A 6,433-nucleotide genomic window follows, 5' to 3' on the forward strand; every position below is an offset into this window, starting at 1 on the left:
GGGGGAATTTTTACTTTACAAATTACAGACATGGCCGATTCGCACGTGATTAAGATCACAGACAAGGAGTTTGCTAACAGCTAGAGTTCTTACTAGAACCAGGAATTATGACCATATTAGCCCGGTTCTGTCAACACTGCATTGGCTCCCTATTAAACATAGTATAGATTTGAAAATCTTGCTTATTAATTATAAAGCCCTGAGTGGTTTAGCACCTCAGTATTTGAACGAGCTCTTATTGCATTATAGTCCTCCACGTCCGCTGCGTTCTCAAAACTCTGGCAATTTGATAATGCATAGAATATCAAAATGAACTGCGGGCAGCAGATCCTTTTCCTATTTAGCACCCAAACTCTGGAATAACCTACCTAACATTGTTCGGGAGGCAGAAACACTCTGTCAGTTTAAATCTAGATTAAAGACCCATCTCTTCAACCTGGCTTACACATAACACACTAATACGCTTCTAATATTCAAATCCGTTAAAGGATTTTTAAGCTGCATTAATTAGGTCAACCGGAACCGGGAACACTAATACTGTAAAGTTGCTTTGACACAATCTGTATTGTTAAATGCGCTATATAAATAAAGGTGACTTGACTTGACTTTACAAAAACAACAAAATACAAATGCACTAAATAAAATAATTTAATAAATGCACATTTACAATTTAATCACTTATCTAAAATAAGTATTAATAAAATAAATAACTGGAGAAGGCTGACTATAATCAGCTTGCTTCCATTTAGTGAGAAAAGCCTACTCTTCACCTGAATTAGAAAAAAATCATAACGCTCACATGTTTTGCTACTATTGCTGCAGTGAATATGGTGCAAAACACATTCACACACCTGCATCAAAAACCTGTTTTTCACTTGCAAATGACAAGTTTCGTGCACTCTCCCTTTTACACCACATATCTGTGTGACATAGGGTGCAAAAGTGATTTGTGCATCTGTAGAGGCAACAGTGGCCACTGTTCAAAGATCAGAGAGTTTTGGCCAATCAGAAGAGCTACACTGTATTCGGTTTGTGTTATGTTCAAGTTTGTGGATCTTATCGTCTGCAAAGTCGGGGGTGCATTTTGGAGCCATCGTGACGGTGATTACATCAACTGGTAAGTTATGTCAGTTAGCCGAAGTAAATTAATCAGAGAAGCATTATAATTCTTCGCTGCCTCTTTATTGCAGGTTATGTCAGACATATGTTGCATAACAGCGAGCTAACATTAAAATAGTAAAGAAAACCGAGTTAATAAACACCGCTGTTATGTACATCTTTTGTATTTTATTTTCAGTTTGTGGTCTATTGGTCATGTCATCTGCAACTGAGGTGTATTGGAGTCTTTTCTTGTGATTGCCATCATAGTGGTGCTAACAACAGGTGAGTAAGCTACCATCAACTACTATATTAGCCAAGTTAGCCACTGGCTGCTGTTCTTCACTAACCCACAGAACGGGACTAGCAATATATTAATGTAGCAAGATTGGTTAACAAATATTATAAATGTTGTTTATTTTATTATAAACTGTTCTGTTGTTGTATGGTAATTTTTTTCTGACCATAAACTATAAAAGTCTGTTGTGACTCTGTCTGTTACAGGAGATTTCTCCAAGCAAAAACACAGATGCTGATTATGAGGGGCTCATCATATGGCCACCTGTCCATTTTATTGAAATGCAGAATTAGGTAACCCAAAATACATTTGATTTTACATTTCATTTACATTCATGCATTTGCCAGATGCTTTAATCCAAAGCAACTTGTGCTGCATAAGGTACACATTTTATTGAGTTAAGTTATCCAAACAGTAGCCTATTTTCAAGTACTTCTTTTGTTTTTTATTTTCTAGTTTTTTTTTGTTTACTGTGTGGAGACGTGCTGAAATCGCGTTTGGTCTCGTACCTTGTCAGTGTCGTGCGCTTTGCTTGGCCATTTGTTGTGATAAACAGGTTTTAATTCTAACTTTAACACTGCTTCAGTGTTACTTTAACACTCTTTTAGAGTGGGACCATATATGATCCAAGCTGTGTTAATTTAACACTCAGGATTTTACTGTGTCTAAGTGGACCATCAAAATAAAATGTTATCTAATATATAAGTAAATGTAGTAGATTTAATATGATATTCATTGTGTGTTATAAATAATCATACTCTTAAAAGTTATAACCACAAATACCTAAGTATTATAATGTATTTTAATTGTTGTTATGATTATTCATGAGATGATGCAACATATTATAAGGGTTTTTATAATGCATTATGCATTCATTATAATGCCTTAAGAATACCCTTATAATGTATTATAAATATGGGCTTCATAGAAAGTGTTACCGAATGTTTTTTCTCTCTCTTGTGGTTGCAGGTTCATTCCGAGAATCAACCCTGGTGGCACCAAATGCCATTCAAATTCACAGATCAGATCGAATTCAGAAAAGCGGGTGCAAAGTAAAAGCATCAGCCTGAATCCCCTCATGGTGTTTCTAATCAGAGAGCTCGTCAACTTTGCCAAAATTGCTGAAATTTAACACAACAACACAAACTAATTTTTACTGTATTTTATTTCTGTAAGGCCTGTTTTGGGGGGACTGTGGTGATGCTCTTTTTTCAGCTAGTGCATGCTAGAGGTCAAGACTTGTAATTTGTATTTTTAAAAAGAAAATGTTCCACAATTAAAAAGAATATTATCAGGACAAATGCTAATGAGTTATTGTGATTTTTATAGGGTTGTAAAAAAATATGGTTTACAGTGCTGTTGTCACACTTTATGGACTTTTGTGTTTGTTTTCATTTTCATCCCTCGTATTCTTTGACCTAGTTTCTGTCTCCCCTTGATTGTGTTATCATGTTCAGGTGTTTCGTGTCAATTATCCTCATTTACGTTCCCCATATAAGTTGCAGTCTGGTCAGTGTTTGGTTGTCCGGTCTCGTCTATGGAATACGTCTGAATTACCTTGGTGTGTGTGTGTTTGCTGTTACCCTGCTGTGGATTACCCTTCTGTGAAGTATTAAAGACTGTTTATTGTATGCTCCTCGTTTACGTGCTTCTCTCCCGCACCAAACCGTGACAGAAGACCGGACCATACAAAAGTTAAGCGGCGTGTTCCCCCGCGTTTTGTCACCAGTCCCACTCTGGATCCAGAGCCCAGCCCACCATCTCCCTGCTGCGCGGAGCCAAAGCCTGAGCCCACCGCTGACGGAGAGCCATCGCCATTGACAGCGACAGAGCTGAGGATCGCCGAGGAGCCCGCAATGTCAGACCAGGTGCGAGAGCCAGCAACAGAGCACGCCACGGTGGAGAACGCTATGAACAGCAATAGCGCAGAGGGAAGCTCCGCCCACTGCATCATGGCTGAGGGTGAGCAACGCTCTATGGACTGTTATGGGGACATATATGCAGACATGCCCCTTCTTCTCCTGCCTTCATATGAACTCTCTGCCTGCCCTGAATCATTTGTCTGCCCTGAATCATTTGCCTGCCCAGAATTATCTATTTGCCCTGAACAATCTGCCAATCTTGAAATGACCATGGATGTCATTCCCCTGTCAACCTCACTCCCAGTATCGGGAGTCTCGATATGGTGTGTGTGGGCAGCACACACTATCCCTAAAGAGACTGTCGCTCATAAAACTCCACTCCTCTGGCTCCACCTCGTCCCTCCGTCCCTCTAGCTCTGTCAGGCTCCTCCTTTCCTCCGGCTCCACCTTGGTCCCTCAGTCGCTCCGGCTCCACCGCGGCCTTCCGGATCCCCGTCTCCACCTCGGTCGCCGGTGCCATCTGCTCCGCCATGGCCCTCCAGATCCTCAGTGTCGCCCTGGCTCATTGGCTCTCCGTCTCCGCCTCGGGTTCCTCCACCACCTGCTCCGCCGCCATCGGTCGGCCCCCTGGAGTCGTTAGCCCTTCCTCCACCATGGCTCCTCCCTCCGTCGGCTCCACCGTGGGCCACCATCATGGCTTACGTGCTTCTCTAACGCACCAAACCGTGACAGCTGTATTGCAATTGGATTGTTTCATACAGGTAAAAAATGCAAATAAACTGAACAGTACTAAGGCTCATCCTCTTGTTCCGGTTCCCTCTTTGTCGTCACCCTGGCTCCTCCCTCCGTCATCACCACCCTGGACTCTGTTTACCGTCCTCCTCCCGGTCATCCGGCCACCACCTGAACCTCCTCCTGTCTGTTTGTACCAATCTTTTGACATCCCTCCGTCTCCTTCCTTCTCTACGGCGCGGGGTCACTCCTTCCGGGAGGTGGGCGAAATGTCACACTTTATGGACTTTTGTGTTTGTTTTCATTTTCATCCCTCGTATTCTTTGACCTAGTTTCTGTCTCCCCTTGATTGTGTCATCATGTTCAGGTGTTTCGTGTCAATTATCCTCATTTACGTTCCCCATATAAGTTGCAGTCTGTTCAGTGTTTGGTTGTCCGGTCTCGTCTATGGAATACGTCTGAATTACCCTGGTGTGTGTGTTTGCTGTTACCCTGCTGTGGATTACCCTACTGTGAATTATTAACGACTGTTTATTGTATCTTCCTCATTTACGTGCTTCTCTAACGCACCAAACCGTGACAGCTGTATTGCAATTGGATTGTTTCATACAGGTAAAAAATGCAAATAAACTGAACAGTACTAACACTGACAATACAGTAATAATACATCCATCTACTCTAAAATTTACAGCAATCTCTTTACAGTGTAGTTTAGGTGCCTATCAGTTGGCACCCAAACAAGCAGGGGGAAAAATAAAATAATAATAAAAACTTTTGCGAGCTGCGAGCATCTTCTGGAGCTGACAGCAGCAAATACCAATAAAGGTACATTTTCTTTCTTTTTCTGAAATCACTCACCGTTATTCTGTACATTTGTTAATAATTTAAATATATTAAATATATTCAATCATCTTGTATATGACACTCTCATAATAACCTATTTAAAGGGGTCATATGATGTTGCTAAAAAGAACATTATTTTGTGTATTTGGTGTAATGAAATGTGTTTATGTGGTTTAAAGTTCAAAAAACATTATTTTCCACATACTGTACACATTGTTTCTCCTCTATGCCCCGCCTTTCTGAAACGCGTCAAGAGAAAGGAAAAATTTAAATCGCATCATATGACCCCTTTAATGAACGGGTTAAAAAATCTTTTATTAAAGCCCCTTTGTGAGTTGAAGCAGGGATGGGCAAACTTGGTACTGGAGGGCCCCTGTCCTGCAGTTTAGCTTTAACCCTAATTAAATACACCTCTACCAGCTAACTTAATTAGGATTACTAGAATGCTACAGGTGAGTTTTATCAGGGTCTGAGATAAATATTTAATATTTAAACTATAAACAAATGTACAGTATAACGGTGAGTGATTTCAGAAAAAGAAAGAAAGAAAACATACCTTTATTGCCATCCTTGTGTTTGTGCTAGAAAAAATATAGAAAACATTCTACAAGCGTGCAAATCTCACTGCAAGAATTCACATACTGATTTGCGGATGTACAAAATTCGTCTGTGACTTCACATTTATGATGCAGGTGTGTGAATGTGTTTTGCACCATATTCACTGCAGCGATAGTAGCAAAACATGTGAGCGTATGAGTTTCTTGATTTGTGATTCGTAGAATAGGATTTGTGCACCTGCAGTGAAGGATTCAAGAAGGTGTAACTGTTGTGTTGTGTTTGTGGAAGAGAAAAAAATATCTACAAGTTTGCAACTTTTGTCTGTGACTTCAGATTTACTGATACACATGTGTGGCTATTCTCTACAACTACAAATTCCGCTGTCACGGACGCAGCTCCTCTGGTCTTCAGTGATGCGAGGACAACATTTGAGCGTACACTTAATATCTGCGCGAGAGCAGAGCCAATTCATAAAAGAACAATGTATATTTAAAAACACACGTCCAGTTTTGTGTGAGTGAAGGAAATCTGCTTGCGAGTGGAGAGATTTGTGCTCGCGCATTAAATGGATTGCGTAACATTATGTGCTCTCGACATTTGTCATTAAGATCACACTATAGAAACCGCCTAAAATTAAGTATAAAGAAGAAAAGAAAGCGGCCCTAGGCAGCTGCCTACACATGCCAGGATCCGCCACTGCCAGGTGCAGTTAGATATTTACTAAAAACAAGCCTATCGCAAGACATCTGGTAGGGGGGCACCTGGGGTGGCCAGCCAAATTTCAGGGGGGGCCGGTGCCACCCCTGGCCACCACGTAGACACGCCCCTGGAGAGGATGTGGGGGAAGAACAGATCTCCTTCATTATATCACAGATAACTGGCTATGTGATATATTCCCCTTAAAATAGGATAGCAACTAAGGACACAAAGATAAAGAGGAAAGGTGTACAGCAAAACTGAATGTTGCTGCTTAAATGTCTACTAACATTTGAGAACCATCCATTTTCCAAACTGCTTGTCTGACGAAGGGTCACCGGCAGTG

Source organism: Sinocyclocheilus rhinocerous, unplaced genomic scaffold, assembly GCF_001515625.1.
Source record: "Sinocyclocheilus rhinocerous isolate Xijiao unplaced genomic scaffold, SAMN03320098_v1.1 scaffold952, whole genome shotgun sequence".
Taxonomy (NCBI): Eukaryota; Metazoa; Chordata; class Actinopteri; order Cypriniformes; family Cyprinidae; genus Sinocyclocheilus; species Sinocyclocheilus rhinocerous.